General features: G+C 36.7%; 1 protein-coding gene across 1 annotated transcript in view; it reads left to right on the forward strand.

Annotated features, from left to right (window-relative positions):
- Window positions 1–21,057, forward strand: part of THSD7B (thrombospondin type 1 domain containing 7B) — an 801,116-nt gene that overhangs the window by 38,042 nt on the left and 742,017 nt on the right. The gene's annotated exons all lie outside the window — the stretch shown is intronic.

Here is a 21,057-nt window from a genome sequence, read left to right on the forward strand (position 1 = left end):
GAAAATTTGTAGAAATACCTAGAAAAATAGCACTCAAATTAACACTGGTAGCAGTCTCATACAGGAGGCAATTTGGATAAACCATCAATTACTTTCATGAGGAACATTTTCAACCATGCTTTGGTTTTTTCCAAACGATGAAAGTACCCATTCTCAAACTTTGGAGCACAACTTTTGAATTTATATGAACTCTTCAGTTTGGAATGGTAGTATTACCATTCCCCACTTTATTCCTATTCTCCTAGTTCCCCGTAGTAAATGGAAGTAGATTCACGTTGCCACAGTGTCTATAGATATTATTTAGCTTATTGAAATAGCATACCTTATTGGGTTCTTTCATGGGGGAATGTCAGAGGCTGACGGCTGCTTGGTTTTATCTATGGCTTCCCAAAGCCAGCTCTTGTTTAATTGAGGCAGCCAGTCAGCTTTACTGAGCTCTCAGCTGGGAGTGGGGTGGAACTAGGCTTTTTTTTTTTTTTTTTGGAACTAGGCATTTTAACCAGAATCGATCATCTGCTCAGTACTTAAGTAGCATGAGCCTCCAGACTCTGGCTAGCCTAATGGACTTTCCATTGTGTCTCTGCTATTGAGCAGTGATTACTATACAGATTGAGGCATATTTGGTTTCAGTTCAGTCTGTTCCCACAGATGAGGCCCAAGTATGATCACATCGTATAAATTATTTAAGGTGCAGCGTCTGTGTAACCTGAGCCATAAGTAAAAGTTGGCCCTCCGTCTGTTCTGTCACCTGGAGGACTCTCTGTTTTCCAAGGGAAATAGTCCATCTTGTGAACTGACATCATTAGAGTCATAAAAATTCAAATGTGCCTTGAGCGATTACTTTGGCATAAAGACTCAAGTACAATATCCAAAAGCTTAGCATCCTTTCACTGAAATACAATGGTTTAGGCTTGGATGGAAGAAATTTCTGGAACACTAATTGCAGTTCCAAAACAGTATTACTAGTTGTAGTCTGAAGAAACTTGAATCTGTAAACTCCATTCATTTTCATAGACTCTGAAAAGTTCTTTTTTATTTTTTCACTTGTAAGTTTAGTTTGATTATAAATGTATTTAGTCATGGATTGTTTGGAAAATGAAACAGAGCACAAAGGTTTTTCTTCTATAATTCCTTTAATTTGTAGGTGAAGAACTCTGAGTCTAGAAACAAAATCCACTTGTTGAAGGTCACACCACAACCAAAGTCATCTGATTTCTAGTACATCGTCTTTGATACTCACATAATCCTACTTTAGCAAAGAATCAAAGCCCAGGTCTCTCTCATGTTCATTTCCCTACTCTGGTTTCAGCAAGTTGGAAATAGAAAAGTAAAAGGGAACTAAATCCATCTCCCCTTTCCTCTTGTTGAATTACTTGCTAAATATAGTTGCTACCTTCTATCTATTCTTATCCTTGTCTGCATAAGACCTGTTCCTTGAGCCTGTCCTTACTTTTTCCTGATTGCGTGTAATGAAGACATTGGGGTAGACTGTGGCACGTGACAGCATCCCTGCAGTTACATATCTCATAGTTGTAGACCCACTGCTAAAGGGTTTATGACTCACACTCCTTGCAGTGAAAAGGATAACAACAGAGCTTTGTTTCTCTCCTCTGTGATGGATTCTGAATTCGAGCAGCTGGGACCAGATGGGGAACCTGGCTTCTTTAGTGAATTTCCAGAAGTGCAATGTTCAATTGGCTGCCCCATTTAAGAAAATTATCTAGACTCAGCCAATGGAGTTTAAAGGGACGTTAGTTTCTTCAAATTGATCTCTTCCCTTTCTTAGTACATATACTGTACTGGTCCTCTGGCCTGGGCGAATAGAGTACACAGCTCCTTTTAACACCTGGAGGCCTGGGGAATGAGTACCGTGAGTGTAGTGCTGACAGGACTTGACATTCTCCTCACTGAGGCTTTTCTACCTTGGGTCTTCCTCGTTAAGCACTCAATGTAGAACTCCTTTAAAAAGTAGCTTTAGTTCTAGTCCTTCGAAGTAGTGCTTCCTAAGCCCCAGAGCAAGACAATTTCCCAAATGATGAAGTCCTTAAAAATGCATGCGGTTTAGGACAGCAGTAGTAAATAATTGGAAATTCGATAGCTTCAGTCCTTTTTACTCTCTTAAAACCCTTGACTAAAGATGGCAGTCACGTAAAACCACCACAAAAGGAATAGTTGCTTAAAATAGTAATACCGTGGTGTATCTTGTTCCTTCTGCCAATATGGATTCTTGGTTATTTCCAGATAATTAGAACTAGCCTCCTGAGGACCAAAGGAGGCAATTTCCCTTGCATGGTTCCCCCTCCCTTTCTTGTCTACACTTCTTTTAACCTTCAGCAGTGTGCTTTTTTTAGGAGCCTGGCTTGCTTCATTCTGATGACCCAGATCAAATTATGTTAATGATTGTTTATCATATCATTTCTTTCTCATAAGAATGCTTCCCTCCCAATAGGTTTATTCTAAATGTGCATCTTAACTCAGAGGACTCCGTCTACACCTGTGGCCGGCAGACTTGTCCACATTGAAGTTCAGGGAACATTTCATTCTGCAAACCCACAAAGAACACCATATCCGCTGGCATCTTACTCTACTTACGTGCAAGGCTACTTTTATATATAGCATGAACTGGATTTTATTTCTCTTGTAAGGTCAGACAATAGGCCAGGTAAGAGTACTAAGCTAAGGAAGGTGGAAAGCACAGTTTGATAATGAAGGTAAAATGCTTGGAATTTGTTCCAGATGTTACTAACTATTGTCAGTACTGTCTTAAGGACTGGATGGCAATTTCAGTTCAGCATTTCCTTGATTTTCTAGGCTTTTAAGGTTCTTCATGTTTTCTTAATTATAGAAATAATTAGCATGTTAATGGAAAATCATTAGATAATGGAATTCATAAAGCCTCTGTTTTTGCAAACCATTATTTACAAAACAGAGCACTGTGGTTTTAGTCAATAGAGCCTTTGGGCCAATTTGCACCCTGTCCCTACTCTGGGAGAACTCAGATGTCCCTTATCTTTCTGATTGGCTGTCACTTTGCAGGGAAATGGCTACTATACTTAGAAGCTTCTCAAGCTGTAAACATAGGCTGGAGGAATTGGAGCCTGGGTTTGCTTTTGTGCTTTTTAGAATTCGTTTCTTTTTATTTTTATTACCTAATCTCAGGTATGCTTTCATACACCTTAGCAAAAGAATATAAGGCCCCAGTGTTCTCTGCAATCTTCTTTTTTTTAGTTGAAGTATAGTTGATTTACAATGTGTTAATTTCTGCTGTACAGCAAAGTAATTCAGTTATACATATATACACATTCCTTTTTTATATTCTTTTCCATTTTGGTTTATCATAGGATTTTTTAAAATAAATTTATTTATTTTATTTTATTTTTGGCTGCGTTGGGTCTTCGTTGCTGCGCGTAGGCTTTCTTTACTTGCAGCGAGCGGGGGCTACTCTTCGTTGTGGTGCACGGGCTTCTCATTGCAGTGGCTTCTCTTGTGGAGCACAGGCTCTAGGCACATGGGCTCACTAGCTGTGGCTCGAAGGCTCAGTAGTTGTGGCTCGCGGGCTCTAGAGAGCAGGCTCAGCACACGGGCTTAGTTGCTCTGCAGCGTGTGGGATCTCCCTGGACCAGGGCTCGAACCTGTGTCCCCTGCACTGGCAGGTGGATTCTCAACCACTGCGCCACCAGGGAATCCCATCATAGGATACTGAATGTAGTTCTCTGTGCTATACAGTAGGACCTGGTTGTTTTCTGCAATATTCTTTAATTTCTCCTTCACTGCCTGTCCTCTTGGTTCTCAGGTACCTGCCCCCCGCCTCTGATGGACCTGAGCAGCCAAGTCCAAGGTGACTGTGTCTGGCATCCACTTTTCCTTAATTCCCACTTGGCTGCCTGGTCCACTGTGTGAACTCAGAGTGGATGGCTACTGCAGCAATTCGCAGACCAGACGGGATAGATGGCATACAGTATTATAATATTTTATATAATTATATATCGTAAGTTCAGCCCTTCTTTCCCCACCAGATTCTATGGGGACCATGCCCTTCCTACTCTCTCCTCCCCTTAGTCAATTTCTCTAGGCTAAGAATCTTGCCAATTCCAGCTCTCTGAAGGTAGTGGAAAGGAGAAGGGAGGTGTATCTAACAAGCTACATTATTTTGGAGGCAAATATCCACTTATTTGACCATGATGTAATTTCCAGTTGATAATCTTTTCAGCCTATCAACCAGAAATTATACCTAAAAAATGTAATAAGCTTCCTTATCTCTATATGTTTCCATTTTCAATTTCTCCAGTGAGCTGGAAATATAGAGATGAGATATACATTCTGTTTGCTGTACTTGATTGATGAACTGTTGTTTGCTATATTTAACTTTTAAAGTAGATAACCTTGACAGAATTATATATTTTTCTAAAATAAAACCATGTACTACCCTATTTTCCATGACTAGTTTCTGTTTTTATCAAGCTAGCCATAGCCCACCCTTCCAGTAGGACACCAAAGCCAAACTTTTAACCCCCTTATTTGCACATCAGAGAACATTGCTGCCCTATAACCCTTCTTTCACCCTAATTGCCATTCCTCTATATGTTCGCATGGACCCATGGTTGTTTTGTTTTCTAATTTTTTTTATTGGGGTAAAAAACACATACTATAATATTTACCATCTTAACCAGTTTTAAGTGTCCAGTTGAGTGGAGTTGAGTATATTCACGTTGTTGTACAACAGATCTCCAGAACCTTTTCATTTGCAGCACTGAAACTCTATACTCAATAAACAGTAATTCCCCAATCTCTTCCCTTCAGCCCCTGGCAACCTGCCACCTTTCTATTGTCTGTTTCTATGGTTTTCACTACTTTAGTTATTTTGTATGAGTGGAATCATACAGTATTTATCTTTTGTGACTGGTTTATTTTGCTTAGTAAAATGTCTGTGAAGTTTATCCATGTTGCAGCATATGACAAGATTTCCTTCTTATATAAGGCTGCATACTATTCCATTGTGTGTATATAGCACATGTTCTTTATCTGTTCATCTGCTGATAGACATTTGGGTTGCTTCCAACTCTTGGCTATTGTGAATAATTCTGTGATAAACACAAATATGCAGATATCTCTTCAAGTTCCTGCTTTGAATTCCTTTGGATATATATCAAGGAGTGGGATTGCTGGATCATATAGTAATTCTATTTTTAATTTTTTGAGGAACCCCCATACTCTTTTCCACGATGGCTGCTCCATTTTACATTCCCACCAACAGTGCACCAGGGTTCCAATTTCTCCACATCCTAGCCAACACTTGCTATTTTTTGTTCTTCCGATAGTAGCCATACTGATGGATGTGAGCTGATATCTCATTGTAGTTTTGATTTGCATTTCTCTTATGATTAGTGATGTTGAGCATCATTTCATATGTTTGTTGGCCATTCATACATAATTTTTTTTAGAACTATCTATTCAAGCCCTTTGCCCATTTTGAAATCAAATCAAATTTGTTTTGTTGTTGTTGAGTTGTAGAAGTTCTTTATATACTTTGGATATTAACCTTTTATCAGAGATATAATTTGTAAATATTTTTGCTATTCTGTAGGTTGGTTGCCTTTTCACTCTATTGTTTCCTTTGATGCACAGAAGTTTTTCAGTTTGACATAGTCCCATTTGTCTATTTTTGCTTTTGTTGACTGTGCTTTTGATATAATATCCAAGAAATCACTGTCAAATCTAATGTCCTGAGGCTTTCCTCCTATGTTTTCTTCTAGGAGTTTTACAGTTTTAGTGCTTGCATTTAGTTCTTCGATCCATTTTGAGTTAAGTTTTGTATATAGTTATATGGTAAGGGTCCAACTTAATTTTTTGCATGTGGATATCCAGTTTTCCCAGCACCATTTTTTGAACAGACTGTCCTTTCCCCATTGTGTAGTCTTGGCTTGTGGAAAGTCATCTGGACATATATGCAGGAGTTTATTTCTAGGCTCTCTATTCTGTTCCATTTGTCCAAATATCTGTCTTTTGGCAGTCTTATACTGTCTTAATTACTGCTGCTTTGTGTGCTATGTTTTGAAATCAGGAAGTGTGGGGCCTCCAACTTTGTTGTTTTCTTTAAGATTGTTTTGCTATTTTGGGTCCCTTGAGATTCCATATGGATTTTAGGTTGTTTTTTATATTTCTATAAAATAAGTCATTAGGATTTTCATAGGGATTGCATTGAATCTATAGATTGCTTTGGGTAGTATGGACATTTTAACAATATTAAGTCTTCCAATTCATGGGCATGGGATATCTTTCCATTAATTTGTACCATCCTTGAGTGCTTTGAACAATGTTTTGTAGTTTTCAGTGTACACATCTTTCACCTCCTTGTTTAGGGGTATTCCTAAGTATTTTATCCTTTATGGTGTCCTATAGCAAATAGGATTGTTTTCTTAATTTCCTTTTCAGATTGGTCTTTGTTAGCATATAGAAACACAACTAAATTTTGTGTGTAGATTTGTATCCTATAACTTTGCTGAAATTGTTTCATAGTTGTAACAGCTTTATTTTTCTGGTGGAATCTTTTGAGTTTTCTACATATGGATCATATTGTCTGTGAACGAGATAATCTCACTGCTTTCTCACTTTGGATGCCTTTTATTTATTTATTTTCTTATCTAATTGCTCTGGCTAGAACTGCTAGTATTATGTTGAATAATAGTGGTGAGAGTGAGCATCCTGGCCTTGTTCCTGATTTAAGAAGAAAAGTTTTCAGTCTTTCACCATCAAGTATGATGTTAGTTGTGGGCTTTTTATATATGGATTTGTTATGTTGAAATAGTTTCCTTCTATTCCTAGTTTGTTGAGTGTTTTTATAATAAAGGGATGTTGAATTTTGTCAAATACTTTTTCCACATCATTTGAGATAATCGATTGGTTTTTGTGCCTCATTTTGCCAAATACTGATTGATTTTTGTATGTTGAACTCTCCTTGTATTCCATGTATAAATCCCACTTGATATGGTGTTTAGTCCTTTAATTGCTTTTGAGTTAGCTTTGCTAGTATTTTATTGAGGACTTTTGCATTAATATTCATCAAGGATATTGATGTGTGTTTTCTTTTCCTATTGTGTCTTTGGCTAGTGTTGATATCAGAGTAACTGGCCTCACAGAATGAGTTTGGAAATGTTCTCTCTTCTTCAATTATTTGGAAGAATTTGAGGAGGATTGGTGTTAATTCTTCTTTAAATGTTTAGTTGAATTTTCCAGGGAAGCCATCTTATCCTGGGATTTACTGGGAGTTTTTGATACTATTTCAATCTCTTTACTATTTACACATTTTTAAAAAATTTGATGACACAATTTTCTTGATTTCTCCTCCCTCCAAAACACACAACACATGTATTTGTTGCCATTATTAGAGAAGGAAAGGAATATGACAATACTCCTTTAAAAGAGTAAAATAATTTAGGAATAGTAGACAGAATGTTAAGTTTCTTTTAATAGTCTCAGTCACCTTCCCCTCTGCAAATAGCTTCTTGATCAACTTCACCAAGAAAACAAACAAACAATAAGAAAAAAGTTTAGCCCAATTATCTGTCGACTTTTACAGTCTTCTTGGCACTGCATTTGCTTATGTGTATGTTATTCCCCCCTTTCTCCCACATCTGAGGCAGGTAGATCACTCTACTACTCTTGTTTCATCCCTTCCCCTGGATTCTTTATCCTGATGGTCTCTTTCCATTAACTTGCACCAATAAGTAGTCCTACTCTGTATCGGCTCTGTCTCTCTGTCTGGCTTTCTCTTCATCTCTTAAAAATTGCTCCTCTCAATTTACCTTAATTTATCTCTATTTACTCCTGGAATTTCTACAGTCAAATTGTGAAAGGCTGTGAAATGTTGTGAGCTTGGATACAACAAGAACAGTGTGGATTCAAAATTCTCTAACAGTCACTTGTTTTGTGATATTGGACAAGTTACATAAACCTTTAGGGCCTTTATTTTCTTCATTTAAAGGAAGGATACCAACAATAATGATAATACCTCCCTATAAAGTTGGGATTGTAAAGATCATCAAACAGACATGTTGGTCAACCTTCCTTGAAATCTCTTAATGCATTTGACACTGTTGGAGTATCTTCTTCCTGGAAATTGTTTCCTCTCTTGAAAACATTTTACTTGTTTTCTTCCTACAACCCTAACCCTTCCTTTTTTCTTCTTGATAGGCTCATTTCCTTTACTTGCCCTTTAGTGTCTTTGTTCCTCAGGGATTTGCCTTCACCTCTGTTCTATCTGTGCTCACTCTATTTGAGCTCTTGCACTCAAAAGCACATCTACATTTTTAATACTCATTTGGGATACAGAGTATATACATGGGAGATACATACACACATTTCCAAATTTCGTCTGAAATCCAGACATGTTTGTGGCCTGCAGATCTCCCTGGGTGCTGCAGTCATCTCTTACTCAGCTGGTCCAAACTGTTGTTCATCAGCACCTGTTCTCAGCAACTCTAAGGGCCTCTTCTGTCCCTTCCACTTGCCATTTCTATGAATTTCTGTGAGATCTTCTCAGTCATGCTGGCAGTATTAATAGACAATTACTCATCTCAGCCCACCTCTCACTAAGTCCCTTACCCTTCTCTGTGCCTTAAAAATTCCCATTATTTCTCCTTGTTTCTCAAATGTATTGCTATCCTATCATTATTAAATGGCCTCCTTGTCTCTAACTTTTGAATTCGTTCAAGGTTATCTTCATAAAATGAAAACCTGTTTCTAACAATTCCCTGTTTAAAATCCTTTAGTAATTCTCTACCAGTTTTAGGATAAAACCTGAATTCTTTTGTACAACAATATGTACAGTATTATACTCCTTATAATGTGTCTTCTGCCTCAGTTTTATATTCTGTCTTTCATCACATACGATTTTGAGCAGTATGGAACTTCTTGTCCTTCCAGGAAAATACAGTTCTCTTCTTTGTCATTTTTTTTTTTTGACCCTCCCTCTCGCCCTCTCTTTCTTTTCTCTTCCACCTCCTATTCCCTCCCACCCTTCTCCTTCATTCCAATTTCTGACTTCTGTTTTGACTTCATTTTCCGATTGTCTTATCACTACATAATTAACTTGTTTTAATCTTTAAGACCAGCCAAAACATTACCTGCTGTGTGAGCTCTACCCTGATCACCCACCTCACACACATTCACACTTGGTGAGAATAGGCCTACCATAGTGGGGCACCCAGGTATGCTGACTTCCAGGGGAGTTGTCTTTTTATTTTTATGTTGCCTAAGGTGGTTGGAGTTTCAGGCAAATTGACATCTGGAATACTAACAAGCAGATTTTCTTCTCCTGTCACTGTACTAGAACATACATGTTTTGACATTTAGATAAAGTTATGGGATCCCTATTAAATAACTGGCTTCAGGGATGGAGCCCTTGTTCAAACTGCAGAGCAGATAAAGCTACCTTTATCTGTGTAAGCCTCAAAGGGCTTATGTTTGTCAAACTGCAGGGCATTTCATTAGCATTTCTGAGGAGTGGGTGTTTCCTTCTGGGAAAGGTTGACTGAATCAAGTAAATTTTGCTTCCAGGGAATGAAATCCACCTTGGTCCAAACTAGGAGACTGTAGGTATTCAAGACTGACTGATGGCAGACATTGACAGTGAACAACCAATGCTTAGGAATGCAAGAATGTTGACAGGAGTGGAGATTTTCCAGATCAGTTTTTGACACCAGTTATTTCAAAACAATTGTTTCTTAACGGGTGGTCACCGAGTTAAAGCCCTTTTGATTGTCTATCAAGACACATTGGATTATATCCATTTCTATCATGTGCATCCTCTCCAGGTCTGGAGATCAGGAGGGAGGGAGGTGGGAGAGGTATTCTGTATATATGCTTCTGAAAGTCAGCCTCAATCTGATTTTTTACAACTTTGCATATAGTTGTATAGATTTTAATATTTTGAAAGCATTTGTATAGCACTTTTTTTTCAGTATAACCCACTGCATCCTATGTTTGGCATTATCTTAAACCAATTTCCAATCATCTATAAACAAGAGTGTATGATTATATCTCTGGTATAACTCAAAGAATATATATATTTAATGGTATATAGGTTTGAAGAGGCATTCTTGATATGAAAAGGTAATCATTTGTTTATGTTAAGGATTTAAACAGAAAATAACCATATTTTACATAAGAATTTACATCCCCAGAATTCATAATTGAATGGTATGCTTCTTATTTCAATTTGAGTAAGTCTAATATTGAAAGATTCATTCATGAAAAAACCCAAATGTTTTTAAAAAGAAAGTCATAAAACAAGTTTATTACAGTTTTCGAGGCGCCCAACTCAAATAGATCTGCAGAGTGGGTTGATAGAAGAGTGAGAAAATATAATGTATACAAAAAGAAAAAAGCTGTGGAAAAAATCACGCACCTCTTTTTTTCCCTTTATTTTAATCATAAAAAATAATGGGAATTGTTCTATAAACATGAGTGAGCTAAAAAATATTACCAGAGTATTAGTTACTAGAAAAACAGAAATGAAATTTGGAGATGAGATTTATCATCTTCTCACTTTAATTTGTACTCCTGCTGCACTGTAAATGTAATAACCATCAACATGAAAAATGTAACAGATTGGTAATACCATTGAGTTTTAATTAAACTGCTGAAATGAAGAAGACCCAGATGGATAACTGGGAAATGTAGTTATCCTTTATGAAATGTGCTGGACTGCCTGTTGTTCTGTTTCTTATAAATTAATGCTCTGCCAAAAATAGTGCCCCATCAGAAGATTTACTAAAAATTAATAATTTCTGTTTATAAAACAGATGGTTGCTTTAGTTTATTCAATTTGGGTTTGAAATACTTATCACTGTAAATCAGCAGTTGCTTACTTTCCTGATCCCTTCCCAACTTGACTCCCCATTTCTGTGGCTTTCTAGTTAAATAAATCAGTACGTACATCTTGTTTTTCTACAAGGTCGTTGGTCTGATCTCTTTGCTTCAGGATGTCAGGTGTTTGTATCTAATTTCTAGTAAATTTTACGTTCTGTGAATTCATAAGTTAAAAAAAGAGAAATGGCAGTGTAAGAAGCAACTCAGTTGGAAAGTTTTCATCACTCCTTCAGAAAATAGCAACCACTGACAGCAGTTAAGACATGAAGAACTGGTGTTTTTCTTATCAGCTTGATGCAAGGATGAATTGGCTACTTAAGATTCAGGAGATAAACTTTTCAGATGTATTTATGAGATGGTTGCTGATGTCCACATGGCAGACTACTGACCTATTTGTGTACCAGAGTACTGGGTCTCCCCTGTGGGAGAGTTGCATGTGATGAAACAGTTGTAAACATGCGCAAATTTCCAGTTTCTGACTCCCCCGATATCATATGACCTATATGAAGATGACCTTTATCTAGCAGCAGAATTGGACTTAAATGTTGAATTAGAAACAGCATTTTCATGACAGCTACAGAGAAATGAGACAGATGAGTTTAATCACAGGGCAATTCTGTTTGTTTTTATCCTAGGGTTAACTATTTAGGGTATTGAAGTTCTCTTGTTTGCAAAGGGCATGAAAATCACGTATTTGTTGGTGGTGCCCATTATGCCTGGCACTGTGAGGACAGTGTCTCTAAGGAAGATATCTTAGAGGAAGGTAACTCTGAGATAGGTCTGTCCTCTCTAAGCACCTATAACCTAAACGGAGAGATGGCAAAACAAATAGGAAGTAATAAATTGTTATATAATTGAATCCATTTGGATGCTGTAAGAATTCAAGGGCGGGCAGGATCAGTATGAGTTGCATATAAAAACAGGACAAAATTGGAACATTTGTTTGTAATAGATGAGTGGGATTTGGAACTGCAAGAGTAGATGAGTTTAGTTAATGAGATTAGCATAATCAGAGGCCTGGGGGAGAATGATTGTGACATGACAGGGAATATAAAGTGTTTGAGAAGAACAGTTCCTCTTAATGAATAAGGATGGCAGATAAGGATGGCTGGATAAGGGACAGCCAGACACTGAAGGGGCTTTAAGGCTATGTGGCAGAGGTTTGATCTTTTATGACAGGCCACACAAAACCATTGTTGGTTCTTGAACTTGAAAGTTATCTGAAAGGACAGTGGTGGGAAGATGAATCTAGAAGTGGTACCCAGCTAGAAAACTACTGCAGTCATTCAGACGGATAGAATTATTTGAGGAGTGAATAGTGAGTAATTAGTTTAAAAATGAAAGAGTATATTAATACTAGAAAATGAGGAATCAAGATGCCAACATGGTCTTTGTATAGACCAGCATCTATATCTGCACAGGAGGCCCGCCCAGCCTCTGTGGGCTGAGACCTAGTGCCCCGTAAGTCCTGCTCAAGCTGGTTCAATATATGAGTGCATTCCCTGGGGTAGGGTAATTTGTCTAGCCATGAATATTTAACCCATTGTGGGCCAATAAGAGTGCTTTCCCCGATTTTTTTCAGGTTATTCTAGTTAGGAAAAGTCCTATTTCTCTCTGGCCATGAAGCCATAAAGATATAAGACCAGATCTGTCTGCCAGTATTGTTACAGCTTCATGGGAGAGCAAATCTGAGAAAGTGAAGCCAATGCAGAAAGATGTAGTGAGAAGATCAATAATTAAGGGGTTGGAAGGAAATACATGTGTGTGTCTGTGTTTGCATGTATGCCTGTGTATAAGTATGTGTGCACATGCACATGCACACATTAGTACAGCCCTAGGAATATAAGCCTTACAAGCCACATTTTTTAAAAAGTTGAAGTATAGTTGATTTACAATGTTGTGTTAGTTTCAGGTGCTTACAGCCACATTTTGCAGATGAGGAAATCATTGTTCAGAAAACCTAGCCGTTTGGTCAAGGTTAAATAGCTACTTACATGATAGATTGAGAATTGAAGCCTAAGTTTAGTTCCAAACCATCATACCTTTTTCTTTATGAGACTGCCTATCGTCATGGTGGTGGAGAGTCTGTTCGAACTAAATACTAATTAATTGCACTTTCCTGGTCTTTCTTTTATGATTCTAGGGTGTATTCACACCAAACACAGTCATTGTAGTTCTGCTCTGTGCTGTAGGAAGGTGATATTTTCTTCTCCACGTCCATGTGACTCTCGGTGGTACGAAACATGGAAAGCTTTTATGTCTAGAAAAAGTGTCGCAGAGTCTTGAGTCAAACACTAGCCAATAAAAGTCTATATTATTCATTTCATAGTGTATAAAATATTCCATGTTAATAATAAAAAAAGCAGAGTGTGTTGTTGCCCAAAACAAAAAGCAGCAAAATTAAAATAGGACTAGCTTTTAATGTATAACATTTATAGTATATAGGTATATTTAGTTAAAAGGTTTTACTAGGTGCGGGAAACAGTAGTGGAGTTTTCAAATGACATTTTAGACACTTTTCAAATTATTTAATGACAGTAATAATTCTGCTTTTTTTTTCAATTACACTTAATGTAGACTTACTGGCTCTAAGATTTTTAAAGATTACATTTGATGTAGAGAGTACTAATTCTGATGTTTATTTCAGTTACATTTGTAACTTTTTTCTTGATATAGTTATATCCCATTTATGTCTCTTTGTTATAATTTTCTAAAGTCCTACCACCAGAAGTAATACACTTATTAGTGATGATTTACCTGAACCCTAAACTCATTGATCCATTTTTAGCTCATTATGGAGATCAAAGAGTGAGATAGAAGGGTAAGGAGAAAGGTAGAAAGTTATTTTCCTAAAGAATTTACTAAAAGTTGGAAGAGATATAGAAGTTGAAGAAATGGATACTTGGATATATGAGTGAATCTGAACATTGATTCCTTGAGGTGGAATTTCTTGGAAGATATAGAAACAGTGAAGGTACAATGTGAATACTTAGAGTTGGGGGAGAAACAGGGTGGTAAGTGAGCAAGAGGGATTAGTAGTTCCCCTTTCTGGCCACCAGGGGGTGGTAATGTCCCAGAGAAGCTTGGAGGACACCACAGGCAGTAGGGCTGACTGGGGTGTAGATAAAGCGTTGGTGGCGCTGTGAATGATTAAAAGAAGGGAAAAGTAATATTTGTGAATCTGGTTTCTGTCACTCAGGTAGTATCTTAATAGCAGACTTTATTCGGGGGGTAATTACTTCATTTATAGCTTGCCTATTTTATTTCTATTTAGCACTCAACTACTTTATTGTTTCTTTAATACATTTTTTTTGACAAAGATAGACTTTATTTTTTTTCCCATGCCTTGTTTTTTCTAATTGAAGTATAGTTGACATACAATGTTATGTTAGCACAGTGATTCATATATATATATATATATATATATATATATATATATGTATATATATTCTTTTTCAGATTTTTTTCCCTTATAGATTACTACAAAATATTGAGTATAGTTCCCTGTGCTATACGGTAAGTCCTTGTTGGTTATCTATTTTATGTATAATAGTTGTGTATATGTTAATCCCAAACTCCTAATTTATCCCTCCCCCCATTTTATACATTCTTAAATAGATTAGACTCAGAAAACAAAAAAGCTAAATTCAGATCTACTGTGACTGCTACCTAGTAGCCGTCGTAAAAAAATTCTTAATTTGTGAAGAGATTCCTGGATTTTTTATTATTGATAGATGTTAATTACATGAGTCTCATTTCTATAATCAATATCTTTCTCTCTGTCTCTCCCCTTTTTTCTCTGCTTCCCCTATCCATCCCCACCCCCAGTCATTTAGCATTATCATAGAAATGGACTGTCCACCCTTCTTTCATATTCTAATGCTGAATTGTATTAACCTAATTGGTAGTGGACCTAATTGATCAAATTTTAAACCAATTCCTAATCTTTTCTACTGACCTCAAGTGGCAAGTAAATAAGAAACAGGTATAAAACTACATGGATCTTCCAAATCCATAGCTGTTTAGGTTATGCTGTTAATTGAGGTTCCCAAACTAGAGGTGTATTAATTTTCCCCTCTTTGGAGATGCATCAGTTCACAAATTCAGACAGTTTGTCAGGTAGCCTTTCTCTACAAGCCAGTCCATGCAAAAGGCATTAGTCTAATTAAATTAGGGGCTATTAAATCCACAAATTTGCATACAAAGTTAGAAAAATCAATATCTTATTAGTTTCAAAACCTTTTATCTAGCTCTTTTGAATTTTTTTAGTATCTTTTTGTAGTAAAAATTTCGATTTAAAGCTTTCCAAAAATTGGTGATCAATAATTGTTTTCTAGTCACTGAGAAATTCATTAACCTCTATACTTACTGCATTGCCACATATCTGTATTGAACTCTCTTCTAATCACCACATTATTCTTGGCTGAAAACACATTAGCTATAAAATCATAAAATGAGAAACATAACATTTATAAAGACTTTGTTTAGGTACAGTAGTTAATGGATTGTGCAGAACTCTGGAACACTCTCTCATTTCCAGTAAAAATACATTTATATCTTTCATTGTTTTACACTTAAACATGGATAACTTCACTGCTTTATCTTCGCATAAACAAATTATTGCCAAATGAATTTGTACACCCACAGAATTTTTATTTGTCCAGCAAGATGCAGGGATCTTAGCATCTTCTGTAGATGAAGACAGACAACAGTTGTATATGTACCAGGGAAAATTCATTTTTAATAAAAAGAGATTATTGGTCAGCATTAACTTTAGAAAATATAGTATAGCAAAAAGAAATTAGGCATACCTAAGCCATTTTAGTATTTTAACATATAATTTCCCTTTTTTTTTCTGGGTGCATGTTAAATTATAATCATTTTAGCCTAGCTCAAAATTTCTACCAGTCCATTCTATAAAAATGCTAAATCATATGTATTTTGATTTTTATTCTTAAAGCACATGATAATTTTAGCTAGTGAATAGACAGGCTAATATTCACTTACAATTCATTATTTCTAGAGCTTTCAAGAAACTTAAAATTAAGATGAATGTAAAAGATGTTTATATTCTTCCAAGATAAAATTGCAGTATTTATGCAGACTATGATTGTGAGAATAGGCTCATATGTCAAAAGACAATTAGGGGTTCATTTTCAGACTTAAATCATCCTAAGATTTTTGAGCAGTGATTCAGATGTAAAACTACCTTCTTGTCTATGTTCTAACTTCAGCTAATGTTTGTACTCATGCACAACTCTACTCTTTCTCCCTTTGGAACTTTTCTTCATAGCCTTTGTGTCAGATGGACCTTCTTGAACTACCTCCTAGTGGTTGGGAAAATTACCATACTTTTCTGAGCCTCAATTTTTTCATCTACATGATGGGGGTCCTTAAACCTGTATCATGGCATTGTGGTGAGGATCTGATGAGGAGAATCTATAGAAAGTGTTTAGCACATACTAATAACAATGTAGTTAAGCTATTTTTATTGTGTCACTTTTGTTCTTTTTAATGTAGAGGATAGAGCTAGATGAAATATATTGAATATATCCTAGGATCCACCAATCACTAGCCACTTTAAGCTGTTTGTATAGCAAAAGAATGAATGAATTTAGGGACACATGTTTGTAACTTGATGGAAAAATCCCATGGGCTAAAAGCAGACTATTGAGATACACTGTGAACTCAGTGTCGTTTCTGCAATATGAGAAAATCAGATGTAACTAATATAATTTGCTCTTCCCAAAGCTGTGATGAATGCTAGCCAAGTCCATACTTTGGAATAAATAAGAACGTGGGGAAGAGAAAGAAGGTTATACTCTGTGAAGATTGCCAGGGAGTAGAGTTAAGGAACACTGAGGGTCACACATTTTTTGGTATATGCAAAGATATTTGTTAGATTTTGGAATAATTATATAAGAGATAACTTTGAAGATCCTTTAATGATAATGATGGTCAAGACCATCTTCCTTCCCTTTTTTTTAAAAACAGCTTTATTGAGATAGTATTCTTGTACCATAATACTTGACCATTTATAATATTTGTTATAAAATTGTATTCTAGTTTTAAAGTTTTTGTCACTTCCCTAAAGAAGCTCCATATCTATTAGCAGCCATTCCCTATACTACCCAGCCTGTTATAGGCAACCACTAATCTATTTCCTTTCTTTCCTCAGTTTTGAGCCTTTCTCTTGCATTTTCTCTGATTAGAATTTCTACTCCAGCCCCTCTGGTTTACTCCATTTTGCCAGTAAATGGTTTTTGCTTTGCCATTTCTGTCTTTTTGTCCCATCATCTTGTTCCCCCACCTTGCTAAACCCTGTCCCTCTCTTTTCTACCTGTGTAGACCCAATTAATCCTAGTTCACATCTCATCTACTCTGTAAAACCTTTGCTGACAGCTCAGGGTGAATTAAATTATGTCTTCTCTGGGCTTGGATTGCTCCAGTTGGCAGGCATATTTTATACAGTTTTGTGCCAAACCTTCTGCAGTTTTAAACTGAAATCTTATTTAATCGTTTGTATATTGGCATTATTTTCCCAAATTAGTTACTGGATGCTTGATCTGTAAGTATCCTACAGAGTATTTAATGGTTCCTTGTATGGAATTGATATTCAGTAAATGTTTGTTGATTTTTATCTCAAAGCACAAATTAATGTTAACTGTCATCTCTATTCACTCATCTGCTTGACCCAGTTGCCCAAATTAGTCTTTAAGTCATCTACATTTTGTTATGATGAAAGAGATCTGCTTCTTGGACCCATGGTGGATACTTCTTGTCTGGAAAAAGCTATGACCTCACTAGCAATTGAAGAGATCTTGAGTTTAACTATTAAAGAAAGAGTTGAGTGCTCGCTTGATTTTGTGATTGAGTAAATAAAATACTTGCCATAGTTAAGAGATGGCCTTAGGTAGGTGCATCCCATATGGGTAGGGTTTGTATCAAGAAATACTCCACTCCTACCCAACTTGATGCAGTTTGAGTTGGGGTAAGGGAAAAATACAAGGGAATTTCGAGAGGGGAAAGAAGTTCACCTAAAAGTATGAGGTACAGGAAGGGGTGAGAAGTCCAACTCCATTAGACTTGAGCTGTGCTTTGGAATCTGCATTTTGCCTGCACTGAAGGGATGCTGATGAGGATGCATGGTCTGGGGATAACCGGAGAGACAGTGCTAGGAGAGAATGAAACACCCATCCTTTCTAAACAGCTGCATGTGGGATTTTAAGAGGAGCCGGTCTTGAAAAGAAGGAAAATAAGCCTGAGTCACTGAATAACCAAGAATGCTAAGGCAGGGTTGGAGAAGGAAGGGAAATATGCTGAACCCAGAATTGAGGAGCTGAAGGAAGATAAAGGCATAGTTCAGTTCAAGTTTATGCTTCAGTGGCGAAAGGCAGTCAGAAATGTCTTCTTTTCATTCATTTAAAACACTTACCTAAATGGGAAGGAAATCCAAAAAAGAGGAGATATGTGTATACATTCACTTACCTTTGCTGTACAGTAGAAACTAACACAACATTGTAAAGCAACTATACTCCAATAAAAATTAATTAAAAAGAAAACAATACCTTTTCTTTCTGTTCAACTTGAAACAAACCAAAGAAAAACCCCACTTAAACCTTAATATTTGTACTGGCCTTACCCCATTTCCCCTCACATACAATATTTTAATTTATTCCATATGTATATTATACCCACACGCATACATATTCTTCATGTGTTTGGCTTTTATTCAAGCACTTGTAGTGCATAGGATCTGAAATAGATGTTCTTTTCCTTTAGTTTGGAGTCACAGATAATGTTCTCTGCTTTTGTTACAGCAGGGATTAGACTGTATTGAAACACATTTTCCCTTTCTGTTCCACGGTGCATCACTGGGAGGGTTGTTATTTGATGCTGCAATGAGTGGACAGAGCTTTTGAAAAGAAAAAATGAAATGAAGACCCAAATTGATGAAGCCCTCATTGTGTCCGTGTCTGTAACAGAGTAATTTGATGAATAAACCAATCTGACCTTGTGTGGCATAACAGAGGTGGTTGCCAAAATAGAAATTTTGTTCTCATGCAGACTCTAATCACTAGAGAATTAATGGGGGGAAAAGGAAAATAATACAACCCACAGTGCTATAGAAATCAAGATACATCTATGTGCCTTGACCATAGCAATGAAAAGGATCTTACATGACTTCTTAGCTATTCCTTGATTCACTACCGGCCACTCATCCACCTGGCCTTGCAAAACTAGATTCCCTGGCATCTTTCCTGAGTTGCTTCCTTTCAGCAGGTTCCAATAAAAATGAATTTCTTATCCCTTTCATTGGCTTCATAATTTGTCTGGTTATCTGAGCTTGCATTCCTTTAACTGCAAGTTGCCTTGACTCAGTTCCCTCATTTGTCTCCCAAGTGCAATTCATTTCCATGTTAGTTAAAAAATTTCTCCAGATTACCTATGCATTCCTATTGCTGCCACCCTAGCAGCAGCCTCCAGATTTTTCTCTGTTGTGTGTATATGTTCTTTATCAATCAGTTCTAGCATGGAAAATATTCATCTTCCCCAGACACAGTTGCTCATATGTTATCATGCTACTGGGATTTTAAACTATCTCCCCTCCCTCCATTATCTATAGTTAAGCATCCCCTTCACTTTCACCTGTCATGCTGGCCTTTACGACTTTATTACCTTTTGCCCTGTGATTCTCTAATACCATTCTTGCCAAGTTGTATCTTTCCTATTACCATGAATGTGGTGTACACTTCCCTTATCACCAGCTATTTCTTGAGCCTTAGCTCATCTCTGTCTCTTCCATGAGGCTTCCTTTCTCTCTGACCAACAGCAATGATCTTTTTCTTTACGGAACCATCATAGCGTATTATCTCTCTATTATAACATTAATATAATATAGATGCCTCTCACCGTCTCACATCTGGACCGTTTGTTCCCCTTCATTTTGTTTCACAGACACAAATTATACCCCTAACTCTGTTCAGCCCTCTTGTGAAGGGGCAGCATTTATTAAAGGGATCTCCAGACAAGAGAATTTAAATTATATAGTACTCCCTCCCCACTACCCGCACTGACTGCCACTGCCATCTCACCCCAGAGTACTCACTGGTGACCCAGAGATTTTGTTTTTGTGCAAAAAGGGATTGCATATAGTAACGTGTATAACTACTATCCTAGCCCGGAAATCCTTCCTTGTGTATAATAAATGGGGTCTGAAAAGCTAACCCTCAAATAGGTCTTTTTTTATATAATCTTAATATCTGTGATCGTATACAGCTGAGAGAAAGTCTTTCTTCAATCAGGGAAAATATTGGAAGCTTTTTTGTTTTCTATTTATTGTTGTATTTTCAGCTATTACCACATTGAAAGGCAAAATTGGAGAGGTGAGAAATGGCACAGATGTGATGGGTAGTTAGAAATATTTGGTTAATTGAGATTTTTGAAGAATTATTGAGATTATTTTTCTTCTCATGATATGTAGTCTCTGATATATTAAATAATTCTTTCACCTTTAAAAAAATCCCTTAAGCACATGGGTAAGGGAATCATATTTCAAATGATTTTTCAAATTTGTTGGAATGCCTTCATAAACAATGCTACCTTTTATAACAAAGAAAAATACATCAAATGCCCGTCAGGGGTTGTTTCCATTTAAGTTACTCTGTTATAAGTATGACTTCCTGAAGGAGAGACAGGTTAAATCTACGGATTTGTGATAACAGCCCACCCTGATCAGAGATTATCCAATTTGCAGATTATTTTGGTTTTTCTCTTTCTCTTCTGTTTGTCTTGTCCCTGGTCATCTCCCATTAGATGAAGGAACAAAAGAAGGGACATCCTACTTTCATCATTGATTCTAAGGTGCATATTCATATGTATCAGACTGAACTTCTGTAATCTGTTAATTTGCATAAATCATGAGGGATTTCTATAGATCACTTTTTACATGATTGTGACTTTGCATGTAATAATTGATGCAGTTTGCTCTGTCATTTATTTCTGTCTTGGAAACTGGGCACCCCAGTTTAGACCATTCACAAATATGTCTCTCCCTGCCACGTTCCAACTTGCATGGGGATGTCCTGCAGGCATGTCACACTGATGTATCCCAAATGGGCTCTTGTCACCTCTGCCCCACACCTGAGAGTCCTGCCTTTGTGAATGATGACACCATCAGCTCTCTGT

The sequence above is a fragment of the Mesoplodon densirostris genome, chromosome 8 (assembly GCF_025265405.1).
Source record: "Mesoplodon densirostris isolate mMesDen1 chromosome 8, mMesDen1 primary haplotype, whole genome shotgun sequence".
Taxonomy (NCBI): Eukaryota; Metazoa; Chordata; class Mammalia; order Artiodactyla; family Ziphiidae; genus Mesoplodon; species Mesoplodon densirostris.